Here is a 22880-nt window from a genome sequence, read left to right on the forward strand (position 1 = left end):
TGATAACCCCTTTTGATTTTTCAGCTTAACTGACAAAAGCTAAACCAGCTCACCTAACAAATTTTCTTTTTTCTTTTCTTTTTCATGCATTGCCATCATCTTAAGTTAGTCTAACGCGTCACGTGCTTCTTTCAATTTACTATGGAACAGTAAATTGATTACAAAGTGTATGCAGCCAATTGATTACGATGAACAGTTTATGTTGGAAACTACTCCATAGTTTGGTGAAATATTATAGGTGAGCTGTGAGCAGAAGGGCCAAACGGGAAGGTGGATGACGGTTTTTAATCCGGCGAGCCGCACGCCGACAAGGACGCGGTCCGGGCGCTGTCCCCGCTTGGAATTTCGCGAGTGATGTGTAAAATTTTAAGTGTAAAATACTGTAATATTTTTGTTTATATTTAATAATTATTGTTCCGTCATATATTAACTAGGCTCAAAAGATTCGTCTCGCAAATTATAAACAAACTGTATAATTAGTTGTTTTGTTTAACTATATTTAATACTTCATGTATGTATTAAAAGATTCGATGTGATGGGGAATCTTGTAAAGTTTTGGAATTTTGATGGAACTAAATAAGGCCTGAAGAGTGACTTATGCTGTGTTTAGTTCCGTTGCAAAAATTTTTTGCAAAGAAATCTTACTAATTTGAAATACTAAATGAAGTCTATTTATAAAACTTTTTATACAGGTGGGTTGTAAATCGCGAGACGAATATAATAATGCTAATTAATTAATAAATAATGGATGGTTACTGTAGCATTACTAAATAGATTTCATTTAGTATTTCATGCATGTGTCAAAATATTCGATGTGATTTTTTTTTGTTTACGGGGTTTACCGGTCTGGCCTTACATAAGCGAAGCGAGCCGCGGAGACCCAGATGGGAATCGGATTCCGACACGCACACCTCTCCGCGGCGCGATGGCTGCTGCTTCTTCGTCCTCCTCCACGGCGGCGGTGGTGGTGTTCGCCGTCAACGGCGAGCGCGTCGAGCTCCGGGAAGGGGACGTGGACCCCGGCGCGATGCTCCTCGAGTTCCTCCGCACCCGCACCCGGTTCACCGGCCCCAAGCTCGGCTGCGGCGAAGGCACGCGACCATCAACCCCCCCTCCTCCTCGGTTTCGAAATGAGAGCTCGACGAAATTGACGTGTGTTGTTGATTGGTTGGCTCCCTGCAGGCGGGTGCGGCGCGTGCGTGGTGATGCTCTCCACCTACGACGCGGCGGCGGGCGCGGTGTCGCACGCGGCGGCGACCTCGTGCCTCACGCTGGTGCACGGGCTCCACCACCGCGCGGTCACCCCAACCGAGGGCCTCCGGAGCCGCGGCGGCGGCTTCCACGCGGTGCACGAGCGGTTCGCGGGGTTCCACGCCTCGCAGTGCGGCTTCTGCACGCCCTCCAAAGGACAAGAATTGAAGATACCGTGAAAAAATCCAAGTCAAAAAAATCAAAACAGAGGCATTTTGTTATCACCGGTTAAACCGACGTAGGGCAAAATGAACTCATCGGTGTAATCACAGAGAAGGCCTGCGGGCTAGGGTTTGGCACCGGATTAACCGGCGTTGGGTGTTTTACACTCGTCGGTGCATTGACTTGGAGTACACGAGGCTAGGGTTTTACACCGGTTGAACCGACGCTAAAAAAATTGCATACGTCGGTGCATTGACAGATAAAGACAGAGGAAATTCTATACACCGGTTAAACCGACGATTGGGTCTTGGTGAACGTCGGTGCAGTTGTCCAGAGAGTTAGTTTTTCAGCAACTACACTCACCAGTTAAACCGACGCTGCATCGGTTGATTACGTCGGTCGATTGAGGTAGCCGTTGGAGTATAACGGATAGTTGGAAAATGCACTCACCGGTTAAACCGGTGATGACAAAAACGGGAGCATCGGTTTAACCGGTGATAGCACTTTTTGTCAGCCTTTTTCCAACGGCTAGTTTGGGGTGTGTGGGCTATATATATGCCACCCCACGACTCATTTGAGGTTGCTGGAGACCAAGGAAATATACAAGAGCCAAAGATCATCTCCAACCACCATAGAACTTCATTATACATCATATAGGCTTAAGCACACTTGTGAGAGTGCTTAGTGCTTGTTTAGGCTTAGTTCTTGAGAGAGCAAGCTTGAGAGAAGTCTTGCTACGGCAAGCAATCCTTGTGATCTGTCATGTGACCCTCCGACTTGGTGTGGAGTGGCAACGACACTTTGTGCGGGGGAAGAGGAGACCCCCTCGTTGGTGGAGAAGCTCCGTAGTGGATTTCGGCTGGGTGACCGAAAGAGACGGTGGCGGTGCACGAGACTCGGTGTCTTGTGGGCACTTGCCTTTGCTTGCCGGCATCGCCTTGGTGGCGTAGTGCAAGACGGTGATCGGAAGAGCCTCGGTGTCCCGTGGACGTAGGCGTTTGTGCCAAACCACGTTACATGACCGTGTCTACTCGGGAGTTTGCATCCTTCTTGCACTTACCTCTTTACTTACCGTATTACGTTTCCGCATTTACTCTATCTTGCGTACCTTTACTTTCCTAGTTGGTTTGATTAGGATTGACTAGGTAGCAAGTCTTTTAGGGGTAAGTAGAGAGTAGCAAAGATAAACTTTAGTCATAACTAGCATGTATAGGACGTGTTTGGTTTATCTTATGCAAGTAGTTTGAGCCCTAGGTTAAAAAGCGATTAGCGACCCTATTCACCCCCTCTCCCTCTAGGGTCGGACACCCCGGTGATCCTTACACCGTTACACACCATCTGCTCCATCAGATTGGTGAGGCGAACCGCAAAATCTTCAATTTGCTCGTCGAGGCAAAAGGTGAGACCTTCCCACTCCCCGCGAAGACGCTGGAGCGCGGCGTGGCGAACGCGATCGCTCCCAATGCGCCTGGCTTCGATCGCCTCCCAGGCGAGCTTGGCGGTGGGCTTGTTGGCGAGGGTGGCTCCGATCTTCGGCGGACCAAGGCGCAGAGGGCCTCCATCGCCCGGCGATCCTGCTCGAAGTCGACGTCGTCGTACTTGATGGCATCCCACAAGAAGCGAGCTTGCATCTTCACCTTCATGAGGAGACTCCACTCGTAGTAGTTCAACCGCGTGAGCATCGGCCACCCGGTGCCGATCTCAATGTAGATGTGCACAGCCGGCGAATGCCAGCGCCGCCCACGGTGCCGTGGTGGAGACGGCGACATGCGGCGGCGGCGGTTCTTCGACTAGCGCGATCCGTCGGACTCCTCTGACTCCGCCTCCCCTTCCTCCTCTTCCGCCTCCTCCGCCTTGATCTCCGAGCTGCAGCGGTTTCCACCGCGGCCTTGGCCGCGGCCATGGCCGCGGCCTTGGCCGCGGCCGCTGCGTCCGCGGCCGCTGCGTCCGCAGCTGCCTGCGCAGCAGCTGCCTCGGCGACCTCGAGATGCGCCTTCCGCTCCTGCGCGGCGGCGTCATCGCCGCCCGCGCCAGGGGTCTTGGAGGCGTCCGCCAGGCGGCGAGCTCTCGAGCTGGAGGTAGACATGGCGGCGGCGGCGGCGGCTGGGGAGGGGAGAGCACTAAAACCCTAGGTCTTGATGCCAATTGTTGCCTAGGTAACTCACACTCTCATGGTAAAGGCCGGAGGTCAGCTTGACCAGAGGCCGCTTGATTGAATTGAAATGAAGTTCACGGTTACATAGAGGGGGGGATGCTCTGCTTATATAGCAGGAGCTCACCCACTAAAGTGCTTAAAGCAAAAAGGCAGCCCGGCTCATCAACTTGGAAGCCATGACAAGTCTAAACAAGAAACTAATGCATAATTAAAATACAAACACTAGGCTTATAGGCTATCAATAATAATAAAATAAGTAATTTCATTTTTATGCCTACTGTGTTTGATAGCAGCAAACACAGAGGGAGCCTCTCAATCGCAAATCTGCACATTTTTTTTCACCTTGTGAACATATAAACAAAGATGTTCAGCAATCACGCTGTGTGGTCAGGGCAATTACACTTAGTGGTATATATCGAACCATATGTCCGATTTGATTCATCCTGACATTGTTACACTTGCACCAAATGTAAAGCTGAATGACTATCTTCATACATTATTTATGGCAATCATCTTGAAGGAATACTCATCCAGTCATCCTACTGAATGTTTGCTACTTATAGGTGGCGACTGCTTGTGCGCTTGCTGCATTTAAGTTGCATCGTCCAGTTCGAATGTATCTTGACCGCAAGACTGACATGATAATGACTGGAGGTCGGCATCCAATGAAAATATGTTATTCAGTCGGATTCAAATCAGATGGAAAAATTACTGCAATGCATGTAGATTTATACATATATGCAGGAATGACGAAAGATGTTAGCCCAGTAATCCCTCATAATTTCATTGAGATGCTGAAGAAATATAATTTGGGTGCCTTTTCTTATGATGCAAAGGTTTGTAAAACAAATATTGCAACAAGGTCTGCAATGCGAGGTCCCGGAGAGGTGCAAGGTTCCTATGTTGCTGAAGCTATTATTGAGCATGTTGCCTCCGTGCTCTCAACTGATGCTAATTTGGTTCGACGCATAAATCTGCACACAGTTGAGAGCCTTGCTTTATTTCACAGTGAGTGTGCAGAAGATGACGTGGGCTATACGCTTAACTCCATCTGTGAGCAATTGACAGCATCAGAAAGTTATCAGCGCCTCGTCGAAATGATTCAGTCTTTCAACATAAACAACAAGTGGAAAAAGAGAGGCGTTTCATTTGTGCCAACGGTACACAAAGTATTATCACGACCAACACCTGGAAAAGTGTCTATTCTTAATGATGGCTCTATTGCCGTTGAAGTTGGAGGCATTGAATTAGGTCAGGGGCTTTGGACAAAAGTTAAGCAGATGGTAGCGTTTGCTCTCAGAAAACTATGGAGTGATCAAAATCAAGACCTTTTGGAGAGAATTAGAGTCATTCAAGCAGATACATTAAGTGTAGTACAGGGAGGGTGGACCACAGGGAGTACCACATCAGAATGTAGCTGTGAAGCAGTTCGTCAAGCCTGCAATATCTTGGTCGACAGACTGAAGCCAGTAAAGGAGCAGTTCGAAGAAAAGCAAGGGAACATGTCATGGGACGAACTAATTTTAAAGGTACTAGTTGCTTTGTCTTCTTAAGAAATCTTATCGGAACGATTGTTGCACCTCCAGGGGGCTTCTCCACTCAACTTTAAAGATTTATATTCTTTACAGTTAATCTTTTTTATTATCTTTGTTGTATGAGAGCTAAGCATTACCGGTTTTGCATATCCACAGTATTGTGATCAGTGTATAAAATATTGCAATCATGAATATGTAGGCACAGATGATTGGTGTGGACTTATCAGCAAGAGAATATTACGTTCCTGGGCCTTCTGGTACTTATCTAAACTATGGAGCTGCCGCAAGTGAGGTATCTTCGTTTTACACTTAAAGCCTAGTTTTTAATACACTGCTAAGAACAGTAGACTGATATTAGTCAACATTTTGAACATTGCAGGTAGAGATCGACCTGCTCACTGGAGCCACCACAATTTTGCGATGTGATCTTATCTATGATTGTGGCCAGAGCTTAAACCCTGCTGTAGACTTGGGTCAGGTGGGTGCAGGGTGCTACTTATGAGCTGTGACTGTATTCTAATTGGTGTTCTTGCTTTAAAAAACTGCAATATCCTGTTTCGTCTTGATGAATTGAGTTGTCGGTCACAGGTTTTCATTCTTTTTTTTTAATAAAAGGCAGGAGCACTGCCACATCATATAAGAAGAAGTATTCGTACATAACGCACCAAAGCGAACACCACCACCACACAAACAACGCACGCAAACAACGCACACAACAAAACACTACACCGCCACAACCTGGGAGAGGAGCCAAAAGAAGCCACCCGCGAACTGTGCCGTTGTCACCAACGCTGTGCCACGCCAAATGTTGCGGCCCACTGCAGGCCTGAGCGGCAGCTCAAACTCCTCCACCATGGGACTATCCCCTCAAGCCGCACACATGATCGTCAATCCCCCTGTCCTAGTGGAGCTTCAGTAGAACACTCACGTCGCAGCGCCGAAGAAAACCACTGATCCTGGCCACTCTGCGTGGGGGCCTCGCCTCTCCCACCGCCTCGCACTCTTCTGCCAAGGACTCAGATATCTGAAACCGCGATGAGAGCGACACCTCCGTCCAATCGTCACCGGAGTCACCACAGCACCATGCGCGCCAACTCAAGGCCTCAAGCACCCATGGGCCCTCTGCACCTCCCTGCCAACATGGACCAGCCGCGCCTCCTCTGCCGTTGCGCACGAGCAACACCGCCAACCAACCACCACCACTGCATAGCCAAAGCGGGTCTCTAGATGCGGCGTCTCCAAGGAGGGCACGACGCCAATGGCGCCGCCGTCGCACGTCCATAAATGGACAGGGTTTTCACCCTAGAGGACCCTGTGCAGTAGGAAACGGTGCATCACAGTGGTGCCCCCAGCAGGAAGAACGGCGCCACAAGAGCACCGCCACCATCGCCATCGACAAAACCGTCAGTGAAGGCTTTCGCCCGACCCAGCACCGTGCCTGTCGCACACACTTGGATTAGGCAGTAGCTCGCCCCTCTCCTCCGCAACGCCTCTACTGGAAGAGGCCCGACACAGCCCGAAGCACCACCATGGCGCCACCAGCAAGCACCAGCCGGCCCCCAGCCCTACCACCAAGGCGACACCGGACCAATATCGCCATCTGAGGGGAGAGGGGGAGCACCACCTCCTCACCTCAGCACCCGTCGCCCGCGCGCAGCACGCCCCCAACTCCACCAACATCGGGCCGCCATGGCCCAGATCCGGTAGAGCGGCGGCACCCGGACGCGGCCACCAGCCACCGCCCGCCGCGGCCACGGCCCCCGGCCACAGCTGGCCACAGTAGGCCGCAACCAGCTGCAGCCGCCTACCAGCCACGGAGAACTGCCCGCCGCCAGCAGCTTGCGCCGGCCGCCGCCCCTCACGCACAGGCGCCGCCCGCGCCAGGCCCCAGCAGCGGCACCCCAGTCCGCGCCAGCCGCCGCCGCCGCCAATCTTGCGCCGGCCGCCGCCCCCCACGCACAGGCGTGCGCCCCCGCCGCACGGCCACCGGATCCGGCCAGGGCGACGCCAGATCCGTGGCCACCCGTCGCCGCCGCCGCGTAGCGCCGCGCCGGCGAGCACCCTCCGAAGGACGAGACGGCCGCGCCCCCGCCGAACCACCGGAGGAGAGGGGGAGGAGCCATGCCGCCGCCTTCACCACGGGCCGCTCGAGCTTCCAGGCAGCCCGTTCGGGAGGCGGCGAAGCGGAGGGGAGGAAGGCCGAAGGGGCGGCGGCTAGGGTTTGGGAGCGCCCACGCCGCCCGCGTCGGGAGCGACGCGACGCTCTGGGGCTCTCAGCTTTCCATTTTCGATGACTTTTCATTCTCCTAGTCACTTGCAGGCAGCAGACCCATTTTTTTTCTCCCTTGAGAAATGGTACAGCAGAGCTATGATGTACATACGTCCATATACAGAGAGAGACAGGAACCAGAACAAAATTAGTTTATGTATCTGGTGAACATTACTCGTTGGCTGCTTCCATTTGTGTTTACTTTGATACTTTTCAGGTTGAAGGAGCCTTTGTTCAAGGGATTGGTTATTTTATGAACGAGGAATATGTCACTAATCCGGATGGACTGGTAGTATCTGACGGTACCTGGACATGCAAGATCCCAACTATGGACCCATCCCGAAACAGTTCAATGTTGAGTTACTTAACAGTGGATTCCACAAGAAGCGTATCCTCTCTTCAAAAGGTATTTAATTGAGAAATTAGTTAGCCATCAACAAGCGTGCACCAAATGGACGAACTTTTGTTTCTAATGGTTGTTTGCATTTGTGCTTAACTGCATATAATTTCAGGTTGACTGACTTGAGTCCTTTGTTGCAGCTTCTGGGGAGCCACCTTTGCTTCTGGGGAGCCACCTTTGCTTCTTGCAGCTTCCGTGCACTGTGCTACACGAGAAGCAATTAGAGTTGCTAGGAAGGAAATCCACTGCTCTGGGCCTGGATCTGTACCCTCCCATTTTGATCTAGAAGTTCCTGCCATCATGCCCGTGGTGAAGGAGCTGTGCGGCCTGGACAATGTGGAGAGGTATTTGGAGGGCGTGATGAGTTCCAAGTAAAGAACCAATCTTAACAGTCGGCACGTGCTACCCCAACACCTTTAGTAGTGTATATTCATATAAGTAGATATATATGCCATCACAAGGTTCAGTCTATTCTTTTTCTAGATTATTACGCAGGAGGGCTGTGTATCATTGAATCAATAGGGAGAAAAAAAATGGACCCTTAGGTGTAAATCTTTGGTCCCTCATTTTCGTTTCTAGGAAACTGATGATAGCATACTATTATGGAACGTAGCAGAAAGGAATATAGTTATAGCAGTAGAATTGAGCCTATGGTGGATGGTTTTCTCATACTGAGTATTATTATCCCTGGAGAAGGAACACTCCGAAATATTACAGACTAGTATTATTATCCCTGGAGAAGGAACACTCCGAAAAGGCGAAAACCTTTACACTGTCAAGCTATATGTTCTCCGTACAGCGTGAAAATATATGGCACAGCCCAGATCAGAATTATTGCGCACCCTTACAAAAAGCTCTATGCATGTCCTTGAGACCTTGACGTATTGAATCCGTGCAATCCATATCAGCATTTTGGTTACATGAACAGCTAATGCAGCTTTAGAGGATCAGAGGCTTCGGCAACAGGGTTCTCCTCCTGGCCTTGTGAGTTGTGATCTCCACCCTGTTCCACTAACTGTGCAGGCTTCTCTTCAATGGCCTTTACCTTGCCACTCTCGTCCAGAGCCTGTGGAGGGTCTCCAGTGGTCTCTCCCTTGCCGCTGTCTCTGTGAAAGTGATCAGGTGCTCTAGCCTAAGAGGGGGAGGGGGTGAATTAGGCTCTCTAAAAACTTAACCTATGGCTCCAACTAGTTTGCACAAAAATTTAAACTAAAATAATCTATCTAGATGTGCAACTATGGTTCTTCTAGTATGAAACCCTCATTCCAAAAAGAGTTTTGTAACATATAGCCAGTCCTAGCAAGATACTACACTAAATAAAGACACACAAGTTGCAATATGAAATGCGGAAGCTTAAAGAGGAGGGATGAGAGGAAGCAAACTCTCGACACGAGAATTTATCCCGTGGTTCGGATTGCCATAAAGGTGCCCCTACATCCACGTTGTTGAAGCACTCACGAAGAGTATCGCTTCCCGGCAATCAAGTCTCTTCCGTGAACACAATCACGGTCACCTTAATCTCGCTTTCCACTAAGGGAGCTTCCCCACGAAGGAGGGGTCTCCATCCCCCGCACAATGTTGTCGACGCCGCTCCACACCAAGCCGGAGGGTTGTTGACGTGTCGGCGAGCCACCAATGCTTCAAGGGGCTGGCGCACCGATATACAAGTGTGGTTCACTCTAGAACCAGCCACAAGGCACAACACCTTCCTCTCACACTCTCTAAAGAGCTAATCCTAGCACTAACACTCACAAAGCTTGTGCTAAGCCTAAGAATTTGATCTTTTTGCACTTGGATGGCTTGGAGGTGTTCTTGGATGTGTATGAGGCTTCTAGGAACTCCAGAAAGCTTCAAATGGCTGGGGAAACACATATATATAGGCCTCAAACTTGAACTAGCCGTTTGGAGCAGTTGGGCACTTTTCTGCGTAGGCATCGGAATTTCCGGTGCTATGGCATCGGTTCTTCCGATCACACACAGACAGATTCTAGCCATTGGCTTCTCTGACACGGCTGCAGCAACTTCTGGGACCATCGGTTAAACCGATGCTTGGGCGTCGGTTCTTCCGGTGATACAGAATCTTCTCGTAGCCGTTGCACTTGATCATTCCTTGCTGATGTCATTGCACCGACGCTTGCTCCGATGGGGCATCGGTTCTTCCGGTGCTGAAGACTTGGCTGCTGCGCACTTGACATCGTCTCTGGACAATATTATGTTGAATGCACCGATGCCTCTGAGTGACCCGTCGGTTAAACCGGTGCCTAAGAGCTATCTTGACTTGATTCCATTTGGAACCAAAAATTACACCGATGCAAGGGCGTCGGTTCTTCCGACAACCATCGGATGCACCGATGGTGCAACGTCGGTTTAACCGGTATTGCCGATTCTTCATCCTTTTCGTCCAATTCGTCGTGGCGATCATTTGGATCCTTGAAATATATTATATCTCTGGATTGTCACTATATCTTAGCACCTCGACGGTGGTTTGGACTTGTCATCTTGATGGTGGATTGGACATGGCGTCTTGACGATGGATTGAACATTGCGTCTTGACGGTAGTTTGAACATTTTGAATTATATCCATGGGACCTAAAAACTTCTACAGATGTGATCTCACAAACTTGTTAGTCCCATTGATTATGTTGTCACTCAATCACCAAAATCACAAACAATGGCCTAGATGGGGCCATGTTCCTTACACTCTGTTTTCCAGCTCTTTCGATACCTATGTGGGCTTCTCCTCGATGACCTTTCCCTTTCCACCCTCTTCAAGCTCTTTCAGCTGCCTCAGGATGTCTTCTTTCTTTGCCTGTATGTCTTTCAATTTAGTATCTAACTTCTCCAGCTTTGCCTTCAGCTTCATAGGATTGTTCGTCTTCTCCTCGGTAGCCTTGTTTTTCTTCTCCTTTTTATCTTTGTCTTTCTTCTTACCTGCTTCCTCCTCACTGTTCTACTCTTTCTTCTTATCAGACTTATCATTTTTCTCTTTCGTCCCTTCTTCATCCTCACCAACATCCTCCTTCATTTTTCTTTCCACCGTTTCACATTTATCCTTTTTCTTCTCTTTCTTTTCTTTGTCTTTCTTCTTGCCTTCGGCATCCTCCTTGCCGTCATCTTCTTTCTTATTAATATCTTCCAAATTGTCAGAGTTATCCTTCTTCTTTTCTTTCTTTTCTTTGTCTTTCTTCTTGCCTTCAACGTCCTTCTCACAATGCTTTTCTTTCTTTCCTTCGTCTCTCTTCTTGCCTTCAACATCCTCTTCACAATGCTTTTCTTTCTTCTTACTATCACCCTTCACATCAGATTTTTCCTTCTTCTTTATCGCCTTCGCGTCATCACCGTCTTCCTCCTCCTTCTCTTTATCTTTCTTTGCCTCTTTGCCCTTGGATCCCGACCCCGCGGTTTCCGATTCGTCAAGCTTAACATTTTCCTTTTCAACAAACTTGGCGTCAATCTCTATGTCAACCTCCTCCTTCTCATCCTCGTCGCCTGATGACTTGTCCTTGGTCTTGATCTTGAGGTGGACCTCACCCTTCTTCTTCTCTTCCTCTCTCACCTTGGTGGATTCTTTCTCTTTCCCCATCTTGAGTGTGATGAGGGGACTCCCTGCAGTTACAGCTTTCAGTCAGTATAAAACGGACTTGCTATGTACTTTACTTGATAAATCGTGTTTGTATCAATGACATCTTGACACAAAGTTTCCTAGACCATCAGAGTGGTCTTGTACTAATGTGTCATCCACGTTCCCATTGCACGATAGTCTGTCGTACTAAAATATTGGCACACAAATAGTGAAACCGTGCTCTGGACAGGCCCATGGAAATGACGGACTAGTAGGTATTTCAATCGCCATTTAATCGATGCAACCTTAGATGAAGTTTAAGGAATGGCATCTAAAGGAACAACAGGAACAAAGCGACTAAGCAAGCATTTGAATAAATCGAGCGCGTAGGTCGGCTGAACCTGAGAAAGGTTAAGTCTGCGCTGAACCTGAGAAAGGTTTAAGTTGAATCTTATTACCGGATCTCACACTCACATTGGCTAGCTCTTTGCGCTCATCATTAATAATGCAAGAACAAGGATCAACTGCTGATACACCTCCTAGGTCCACTACAACGAAGCGGGATAAGGAAAGTGATGGTTTCTTGAGCTCTGACACCTCACCTTATTAGGATGGCGAGAACCTGGCGGTGCCTTGCTTGTGGTTGTGGATCAGGCAGGCAGCGGAGCTTGGCGTTGGAGCCTTCGCTGGGTACGGCACGCGGCGCGTCGCTGACTCGCTGTGGTCCTGTGGATGGATGGATGCAGGACGAGAGAGATCGGGCTGTCAGATTTATACCGGAGCAGGGGCAGCTTCCAGAAGAGGGAGAGCAGTGGGTGAGGACGAGTAAACAATGGACGCGAGCCGCCGAAACAGGATTAAGAAGGAGCGCGACGTGCGTCGGCACGGGGGCGTTTGTTCCGTTCTGTTTTCGAGAGGGAACGTGGATGGTGGGTGGACTTTTCTGCTTGGACGGACAAGGCTACGGACGGATTTTTTACATTTTAATATTTTTAATTAATATTTTACTCTGTTTAGAAATATAAGTATTTATTGACTTGTGTAGACCATGTTTAGTCATTCGTCTTATTCAAGAAATTTGTGAAACTATTATCTATTTTGTTACAATATATTTTATAATTATATATATTGAGCATAATTTATCCATTTCCATATTTTGCAATTTTTTTAATAAGACGAATGGTCAAACATGTAGTTTAAAAACCAAAAAATCCTTATATTTCTAGATGGAGGGTTCATTTAGGTAATTTATTGTTTAGAACTAAACATTTTTTGTCACGCTATAGTTCTTAAAAATAAATATTACCTAGACAACTATCAGGGACCTGGCCGGAGAGCGTTGCGCCAGGGAGCCACATCACCGCCACGCGGTCGTTCTGGCAGGAGAACCAGTCCACGTGCACGCTGCCCATGCCGCTAGTGCCGCAACAACAGCCGGGAAGGGAAGAAAGAGAGGGGAAGAAGGTGGTGACGTGGCACCCTGACATGTGGATCCCACCAGCCATATCAGACGAAACCGCTAAAAAACAAGCAAGGGGGCAAGAACAAAGTGTATTGATAGTTCGGGGTTGCTGATACTCGGTTTTTCGGTTGGAGATGTAAAATTGGACTACACAATAGTTGAGGGAGCAAAATTGGGCTTCTTCCTTTAGGGAATTGTTGGTGATGCTCTAAAAGGACGTTGGAACTCCTATGCAGCACTGAATCTCGCCTACTTCTCCCTTGGGTCTGTTCAATAAAACTTACATTTTCCTCACATCTTAATAGTAAATTCATCATAATAAATTTGACTCAGATTTTCCTATAGACATCCTGATTCACGGGGAAATATTAACAACCTAAAGACAAGAAAGTGCATATTAACAGCATTGACCGAAAGCACGCTGAAACATTGTCATGCGCTGCATGAGTAAATGCACATCAGTCTCTCTTTGATTCTTGGTCCAAGTTTCAATTTTGTTCAACAGGTGGATACTCGGTTTTAGGTACCATGGTCGTCAAGAGTGAATACTTCACACATAGCGATATCTTGCCTCTCTCTTGTTGCAGTTTTGCACCAGAGACCACCCAGTAGCCCGGCATGTCTTGTAGTCCACGGACAATCTCTGCTGTGTCCACAAACTTGAGAAGTTTTGGTGCCTGCACAGGCACAGGTGGACCGGCAGGGTACACAGCTGAGTTGATGTTCACATGATCGGCACGTTTCTTGGATCCTGAGGAGTCTTTTGTGGTTACAAGACTAGAATTCCAGGCCAGATCTGGTGATCCATCCCACACAGGGTTCTTCACGATTACAGCATTGCAGACTTTTGAGAAACGGAGGTGAAGGGAAAGTACTTTCCTGAATCCATGGCTGCTCACAAGTAACTGTGCCCCAGTAACAATTGAGGTGTCGTCATCTGACTCCACTGGTGCTGTGCAGACATAAGAGAAACCCTTCCATGACCCAAATGATTCGAAGTACATGGGGTCATGTGGTTTAGGAGTTCTGTGGTTGTAAGGATCATCCACGAGTTGGATGGTTCGTGGAAAGGAACTTAGATGTTGAAGATGTATAGCCAACTTGTTGCATTTCCTTCCCTCGAGATATAACCGTAGTCCAGTGACAGGTCTTTCACCCACATCAACCTGTACCATATATAAAAACTGTGTAAAGAAACACTTCACAAAACTTCTCCCAAATTACAAACATTCTTAATTAATCTGACAATGACGCTTAGTGCAGCTCATTAAAATGGAAAATTTGCATCGTTATTACTTTGGAGTAACATATTATATCATACGCAATACACTATAAAATAATCACCGAAAAAGATATACAAATAATATAGTAAGAACCACAGTGAACTCTTTTTTCTTCCTCTAGTTCAACTACTGTTGTAAGATGAAGCCAAAATTATACATACCACACAAACATCTACAACTACATGCTACATAAACAACCTATTCGTATAGGTTGATGACTTGATGAGTGATGTGGAAAGTTATGATGCATGAAGATCACAAAATACGCTTACCATTTCATTGCAGACACAGAGCTTCGGACCAATGAAATTTATGGTCAAAGATGCACTACTCCTTCGATCAGGGAGTAGGAGAGTATCACTGTGCTGCGGCGCCCAAACCCTTGGTAGCTGAAACTCAAGAAATTGGTGTAGTTCTTCAATTGGAGGCTTATCTGAAAAAAAAATAGTGTATATTATGGAAACAGTACTCATGAATTACCTTGTACAATTAAATATGCATGTCCAAGTCGTTTAGATTTGTTGTAGAAAATCAAATTATTAGACAAAGTGAGTCCTAGATGTTTCTGATGTGTATTCCATGAGATTTGTAGGCAGGTGCCTTTAAAGCTGTAAAGGATAGCCATGAGTCCTTGAGTAGAAGCCATCATGAATCAATCTAGTTTTTTTTTGCGAGTCAAGAGAGAGCTTTATTGATCACTCATTCAAGTTACAATCCTGAGCGACCAATTGCTTAACGCATTGGGGAACCTGCGAACGCCACACAGCCGTGTGAGTCGTCCGTTTCGCCAATTGGGCAAACTCATGGGCAACACAATTCCTCTCTCCTAACGGCCACGCAAAGTATCCTGAAGAATAAAGCACAAATTAGGCCTATCCCGTGCCTCTTACTGAGCATGTTGAAGACCGTCGCACAGTCCGACTCAATGATCACCCATTGCCTGATCCATTCGGCCGCTAAATTCACCCTTTTTTTTCTCAAACACACAGGAGAGCTGTGTATCATTATATTAAGAAATAAAAAGGGGGAAGACCCCATACAACGGTTTTTAGATTACATTAGCGCCTGTGTAACTTAAAGGTGACCCAACACAAGGAACTCACACCAACAGGACCTACTAATCACCTAGTAGCTGGGCTGTCAAGGAGGACTTCCCCGAGCCCCAGCCATCTCCCAAAACTGCTGCTGTTCACCTGCAGACCTTAAGGCAGCAGCTAAGTTGGGACTGATTCCATCAAAAACACATTGATTTCGGTGGTTCCAAACCGTCCATGCTCCCAACATGATGAATGTATTGACTCCCTGTTTTAACATTTCACCGACCCCCTGTTTTAACACTTCACCGACCCCTACAGCAAAATAGCCTTTTACAAGTGTCCTCAAGCAAAATTTTCCTAATAATTAATGATATGGTTGTTACTTTATTTACTCTTTATGCCGCCGCCGCGCAGGGAGCGCCTTGAGGCCGCCGAGGCAACTGCGGCTCAGGCGACGCAGGCAGCCAATGACGCAGCGGCCGCGGCCAAGGCCGCGGTGGAAACCGCTGCGGTGCTGCGTGAGGAGGAAGATTTGGGGGGTGACGAGGACGCGGAGGACTCCATCACGCCGAAGGATCGCTGTCGCCGCAGATTGCCGTCTCCACCACGATGTCGCGGGCGTTCGCCGGCCGTGCAGATTTACCATGAGATCGGGACCGGATGGCCGATGCTCACGCGCTCCAACTACTACGAGTGGAGTCTCCTCATGAAGGTGAAGCTCCAGGCGCGCTTCCTCTGGGACGCCATCACCCTCGACGATGTCGACTACGAGCAACATCGCAGGGCTTTGGAGGCACTCTGCGCCGCCGTTCCGGCGGAGATCGGCGCCGCCATCGCCAACAAGCCCACCGTCAAGCTCGCTTGGGAGGCAATCGAGGCCAGACGCGTTAGGAGTGACCGCGCCGCGCTCCAGCGCCTCCGATTGGAGTGGGAAGGTATCACCTTTCGCCCCGACGAGTAAGTTGAGGACTTTGCGGTGCGCCTCACCAACCTGATGGAGCAGATGGTGCGCAACGGCGACACCGACCTTGACGAGGAGCGCGCCGTGGAGAAGTTTCTCCGGTGCATGCCCAAGAGGTACGAGCAGTTTCGGCAGCCTCTGCTTCGCCAAGGAGCTGAACTAGGTGCGCAAGTTTGACGATCGCAACAGGCCAAGGGTGTTCATCGGGTACGCAGACGGCGCCAAGGCCTATCGCGTCTACGACCCGATGTCCCGGTGTGTGCTCGTGTCACGCGATGTCGTCTTCGACGAGACACGGGGGTGGGACTGGAGCAGCAGCGTGGAGCACGCTACGCCAATGGCGGAGGAGCTCAGCATCGACTTCGAGCTCGCCGCCGCTGGAGGGCCAGAAGATCGGGGCACGCCTTCGCCGACTGCAGCCGGCCCCTCTGCGTCGCCAACAGCGGCCACCTCCCCTGCTTCACCTCGCTCACCAGCTCCGGGGGAGCCTGGGAGCACTGCATCGACGGGCGGCGCGGCGACTCTGCCTTCCTCTACATCGACGCCGCACGACTCGCCCTCCTCTGTTTCGGCGCAAACCTCTGCTTAGGCACGTGCCTCTCCGATGACTCCGACAGCGGCAGAGCCAGTTCCTTCCGAATTGGCCACTCCCCTGGAGGACGATGAGGAGCGGCTGGATGCGTTCTACGGCGGCGAACCCCTCCGGTACCGCACGGTGGACAACATCCTTGGCGAGGAGCCCGTCCCTGAGGTGGAGCCCCAGCTGTGCGCGCAGGTGCACCTGACGCACGACGGCGAGCCGACCACGCACGCGGAGGCGTATGGCGATCCGGCGTGGCGTGAGGCGATGGAGGCCGAGCTCGAGTCCGTGGAGAGGAACCGGACCTGGGAGCTCGTGGATCCGCCGGCCGGACACCGCCCAATTTCTCTGAAATGGGTCTTTAAATTGAAGAAGGATGAGAAGGGCGCGGTGATCAGGCACAAGGCGCGGCTGGTGGCGTACGGCTTCGTCTAGCAAGAGGGGATCGGCTACGACGACGCATTTGCGCCTGTGGCGCGGATGGAATCGGTCCGTGTCCTCCTCGCGCTGGCAGCCCAGGAGGGGTGGCGCGTGCACCACATGGACGTGAAGTCCGCCTTCCTCAACGGCGACCTCAAGGAAGAGGTGTACGTGCGACAGCCGTCGGGCTTCGTCGTCGCTGGGGAAGAGGGCAAGGTGTACCGCCTATGCAAGGCGTTGTACGGGCTCAGGCAGGCGCCGCGGCTTGGAACGCGAAGCTGGATTCCACACTCAAGGAAATGGGCTTCCAGCAGAGCGCGCATGAGGCGGTGATGTACCGGCGGGGCAGCGGGCGTTCTGTCCTGCTGATTGGGGTCTAGGTCGACAACCTCATCATCGCCGGCGCCGAAGCGGAGGAAGTGGAGGAGTTCAAGGCGGCTATGAAGCAGAGGTTCGACATGAGCGACCTCGGGCCCTTGAGCTTCTACCTCGGCATCAAGGTGCGCCGGAGCGCCAGCGGCATCTCCCTGTGTCAAGCCCACAATGCCAAGAGGATCCTCGAGCTCGGCGACATGGTGGGCTGCAACTCCGTCTACACACCAATGGAGGAGAAGCTCAAGCTCAGCCGCGAGAGCGAGGCGGAAGAGGTCGACGTCATACACTACCGGCGGCTGGTGGGCAGTCTCCGGTACTTGGTGCACACCCGGCCGGACCTGGCGTTCGCAGTCGGGTATGTGAACCGGTTCATGGAGCGGCCTACGGTGGAGCATCTGCAAGCCATCAAGTGCATCCTCCGCTACGTGGCCGGGACGCTGGACTACGGTCTGCTCTACAAGCGCAGCCCCGGCATGGCGAGCTTCGTCGGCTACTGCGACAGCGACCTCGCCGGCGACGTCGACACAAGTAAGAGCACCAGCGGGACCATGTTCTTCCTCGGTGGTTGCTTGGTCTGCTGGCAATCTACCAAGCAGAAGGTGGTGGCATTGTCAAGCTGCGAGGCAGAGTACATTGCCGCCGCCTCTGCAGCTACACAAGCGCTATGGCTGTCCAGGCTGCTCGGCGAGCTGCTGGGCAGCAAGGTGGGTGTGGTGGAGCTCAAGGTGGACAGCAAGTCAGCCTTAGCGCTGGCCAAGAACCCTATCTTCCATGGCAGGAGCAAGCACATCCGAATCAAGTACCACTTCATCAGGGATTGCTTGGAGGACGGGAGCATCAAGGCTGACCACATCCCTACTACTGATCAGCTGGCCAACATCCTCACCAAGTCACTGGGGAAGACAAGATTCCAGGAGATGAGGAAAAGGATCGGGCTTCAGCAGATTGCTTAGCACTAGGCTTAGGGGGAGATTGATAGCAATTAAGCCTATTGCTTGTATCTTTAATTATGTTTTGAACTTGCCTTGGCTTCCAAGTTGATGGCCTTGGCTTTATGCTTTATGCTTTAAGCACTTTAGTAGTTGAGGTGCTCCTATATAGAGGAGGCACAGTAGGGGCAGGGTTTTTGTAACCAAACACTACTCTTCACAATTCAATCAAGCGGCCAATGGTCAAGCTGACCTCTGGCATTTACCTGATCTGAATTGTGTGCTGGGCAACAATCATGGAATTCTGAAACATAATACTAGTAATGACCTTTCTCAGTAAGAACCTTTCTCCTAGTAAGAACCACTCTCCTCAGGACAAGCATGATGCTTAGAGGCCGATCAGTTCTTATATAGCATTATTCGTCTACTACCACAATACTGTCACCTTGTGTTCAGGAAATTACCAGGGCAGTACCACATGCCGAACATATACAATGAAGCTAGGCAATCCAATATGTTTTGTTGGAATTTCTTATGCGAAACTTGGAATTATCCTTTTGTCTCTTTAATAAACATTTGGCAGTTAGAAGAACAAAAAGAACCTAGTGGCACTAAAGGAAAGCTAATTTAAACAAAAAGGCACATTAAGCATCAAAAAAGCATGCTTAGGAAACAACAATATCTAGTGTGAGATGGTTTAGGCTTCCTATAAACTATGATATCTATAGTGCCCTAAATAATATAATAATAGCACCTTCATAAAAAAAATGGCATGGCCAACAAGCAGGTTAACAGTACGAATCCATAAAAGGGATGATCTGTCACACAAAATGAATTGTGAGAGACAAACTTACAGCGTAGGTACAGATTAATTGCATGGCTGACAAAGCCCACGCCAGGTACTCCATTCAACAATGAAGTAACAGGTAGAAAGGACATTGAGATAACATCAGGTTCTGTTTGAACAGTTTTTATCCACTCGCTATGAGGCATCTCTTTGTCCCATTCATTTCCACCTCTCCTTTTAACCAGAAACACAATATCCTGAAATATCAACAAATCAATGTAGCATGAGAACTAACAAGTGCTAAGCTCATCAATTACTGGAAAAACTTCATTACCTCTTTCGAAGAGTAAGAACTTGATGGACTTGATTCTGCAAATCTTAGTCGTCGCTCTCTCACAACATTCTGCACATGATGCTACAATGTAAGACCAAATCATAATAGAATTCATCTTCAGAAGAAAGCTGATGTAGACCAGGAATGCAGCTTTCACACAGTCAACTGGTTCATTTATCAATACTTTAATCCAGGCCACCAAACAGACTTTGGCACATAGCTTCATCCAGATCACACCCCCAAAAGAAAAGAACACACAGAAAATGCATAAACAGAAAGCACCTTATCTTTCCCAGATGCATCCTTGTTGCTAATGTCAGACTGACCACTTGCATCCAGAAATTTCCTGTCTGACATCTCCTTCATTCGTTGCTGAACCACAGCTGGTTGCAAGCTGGAGGAATGCTGTTCCTTCAGATAAATAACATCTGTTCCCCCAATTTTTACACCAATAACTATGTGAGTTCCAAACTTTTGAATGAACCTGAAAGGTGAAGCCACCAGAGTAAAGGTCAAGAACAATAGTATGCGCTCCAGTTCTTTTTTTTTTATTACGTTAGGACAATGTATAGAACTACGGATGTTGTCCTGTCAATGAAAAACCAAAGGAGTTACTCATATAATCTTGAGTACTGTCTATTTGTACAATTCTGAAAGTAAAATTGCTTTGACAAAAACTCTATTGGAAGGAAGAAAAACACACATGGAGGCAAAGCAATATCTATAAACAACAAAATAAGAGTCAACAGTAGTATTGAGATAGAATCACAAATTGTTACTAATAGAAACCCACCAGGTTTTCCACAATACGAATCACTCAAGATAAAATTAAAGCTAAAATAGACTTCGGTCTTAATGGAATGACGCTATGAGATGTGCCTTACCTTGCCAATGCAAGAGGATCCCAGGTTGAAGGAACTGCCTTAGTAACATGATCAAGCAGTAGGATACGTGAGGGTGGAAGTGCAACGGTGTATAGTGAAATGAAGAAACCATCAAAAGCAAGTGACTTGGTATTAGCTGCATCTCTCTGCCATCAGCCAGAAAATTCAAACATACTATTGAACATGCCGGACGGAATGCTCCCAGTCAAAGATAACTCCCGGTTGAAGTTCTCTGACATCTGCAAAATGCATTTTTTCCATTCAGGGTGTGTTTAGTTCCCGCCCCGTAAACGCAAAAACGCAAAATTTTGCAACGGAATCTTGCTAATTTGAAACACTAAATGAAGTCTATTTACAAAATTTTTTGCATAGATGGGCTGTAAATCGCGAGACGAATCTAATGAGCCTACTTAATCCATGTTGCAACAGTGATGCTACAGTAACCATCCGCTAATTATTGATTAAACATGGATTAATTAGCATAATTAGATTCGTCTCGCAATTTACAACCCATTTGTGCAAAAATTTTTGTAAATAGACTTCATTTAGTACTTCAAATTAACAAGATTCCGTCGCAAAAAATTTTTGCGTTTACACCTGACTGAACTAAACACGGCCTCTGTATAGTTTCTACAGTGGCGCATCTAGCCAAGAGATTGGGTGGGGGCTGATGTCTTCTTCCTCCTCTTCCCCACCCTCTCTTCTCTCTATTTTCTTCTTCTTCCCTCTTTTTCTTCCCTAGCTCCCCTTGCTTGTAACGGAGGTGGCAGCCAGTAGGGGGGGGGGGGGGGGGGGGGGGGCTGGAGCCCCATCAGGTCCCCTACTGCCTACTGGATCCGCCCCTGAGTTTCTATGCTGTATCCCACTAACGACAGTTTATCATCACTGCTGAACCGAATAGCATACACAAGTATACCTGCTGAAACGAGAGGAAATCGGAGCGGAGCCGCATCGGCTTCGGCTCACCCACGTCACACTTGATGGACTTGGGGACGCCCGGCACCTTCAGCCCACCGGGGAGCACCATGTCCTGAACCTCATCGCGGCCGAAGTCAATGAGGTGTGCGGCACCGTTCAGCTTCCCCTTGCAGTACTTGAGCCGGATGTCCGCCGCGACATCGTAGCCGCAGCCGATGGCCGCTATGGCCGCCTCCGCAGCGGCCTGAGCCGTGGCCTTAAGCGCCATACCCGATCGATCATCACACAGCGGGGATTTCTGCAGTTCGCTGATCGGAAGCCCTGAGCTCCCGGCGGATTGCAGATGGAGGCGCCGCGGAACAGTGGTGGAATGAGACAATCAACCATACTAGTTTAATAAGGAACATGTTTTTAGACAGGAACAGGACCAACGACCAAACTTTTGTTTAGAGAGTTAACTGAACATCACAGATTGTTTGTTTAGAGAGTTAACTAGATATCACAGATACTTAAGGCTAAAATGAATTTTTTTCTCTTGTATTATTTACAGTACTTGCGAGGAGGTTTCTGGGAGCCACCGCGCACCAGTCAGTCAACTCCAAGCGTTTTAGGCTAAAAAAACAAAAGTGAATGGTACACTTGCATTAGGTTCCGAGACCATTCTCTCAGTCACATTGCACTAGATTTTAGAGTTTTTGTCACAATACATCAGTTTTGAAGAACACTAAATTAAAAAAAAACACATATACATATATATTTATTTGCTAATTCCTATCGTGACAAATATATATCACGACCCAGGTTTCCCAAAGGAGAACCCGAATCCCTGTATCGTCGTGATAGTCCCTGGATCAGTAGCTCTCACATACAAAACTCATTTCAATTAGATATCACAGACATACAACGTTGAAAATCATTACATGGATTTATTTATTACATAACCCTGAGGGTTGTGGTACGAAAATCAGAGTACAAGCCCCTTGGGCTAAAGGAAAGCAAACAGAAACTGGAAGCGGTAGCTATTCTTCTGGGCAATCTCCGTCTTGATGTCTCCTCTCCACAGGCAGCTCGGAGTGTAGCACGAACCATCCTTAACTTCATCCTTCGCCTTCGGGCTTGATCCACAAGTTGAATTCTGCATCTACTAGACTATCCTAAAGGACGGGATAGGTTCACATCACCATCCGTATGCAAGCTTTAAGTGGATGCAAAAGGTATAAAAATAGCCAATGGATAGGCTGAGGTTTCCTATGGAAGTATATACATATATATAAGTCATCTGTCACTCATCGACACGGGCCATCCCGTTACCGGTCAACTACAAAAACCCGAGGCAGTGCAGGAACTCCCGCTCCCTGCACCTCAACTGACTCCACAGGGGGAAGTGTACTAGAGGGAGGTAGAAATCAGGGTTTACTACTCTAGATGAAGTAACAGAAGAGTAGGAATGTACATGACCGAGTACGCGGCTATACGTATAGTTTTCACCCTGTAGGGGTTGTACACCTATACCCACTCGGGCTGCAAGCCGGGAGCTAACCGACTGAGACACAGTCCACAACCATGACTCCCTAGT

The 22880-nt window shown here is 48.7% G+C and overlaps 3 pseudogenes across 1 annotated transcript; 1 reads left to right on the forward strand and 2 right to left on the reverse strand.

Annotated features, from left to right (window-relative positions):
- Positions 1–901: 901 nt before the first annotated feature.
- LOC120713404 lies at positions 902–8291 on the forward strand (annotated as a pseudogene).
- Positions 8292–9746: 1455 nt separating this feature from the next.
- LOC120639169 lies at positions 9747–12177 on the reverse strand (annotated as a pseudogene).
- Positions 12178–12959: 782 nt separating this feature from the next.
- LOC120712242 lies at positions 12960–21859 on the reverse strand (annotated as a pseudogene). Its single transcript, XR_005690796.1, has 7 exons — positions 21303–21859; positions 20387–20625; positions 19785–19986; positions 19503–19571; positions 19236–19425; positions 14352–14512; positions 12960–13962 (listed from the first exon to the last, which is right to left on the reverse strand). The product of XR_005690796.1 is annotated as an MACPF domain-containing protein At4g24290-like (transcript).
- Between the last annotated feature and the right edge of the window lie 1021 nt (positions 21860–22880).

Source organism: Panicum virgatum, chromosome 6K, assembly GCF_016808335.1.
Source record: "Panicum virgatum strain AP13 chromosome 6K, P.virgatum_v5, whole genome shotgun sequence".
Taxonomy (NCBI): Eukaryota; Viridiplantae; Streptophyta; class Magnoliopsida; order Poales; family Poaceae; genus Panicum; species Panicum virgatum.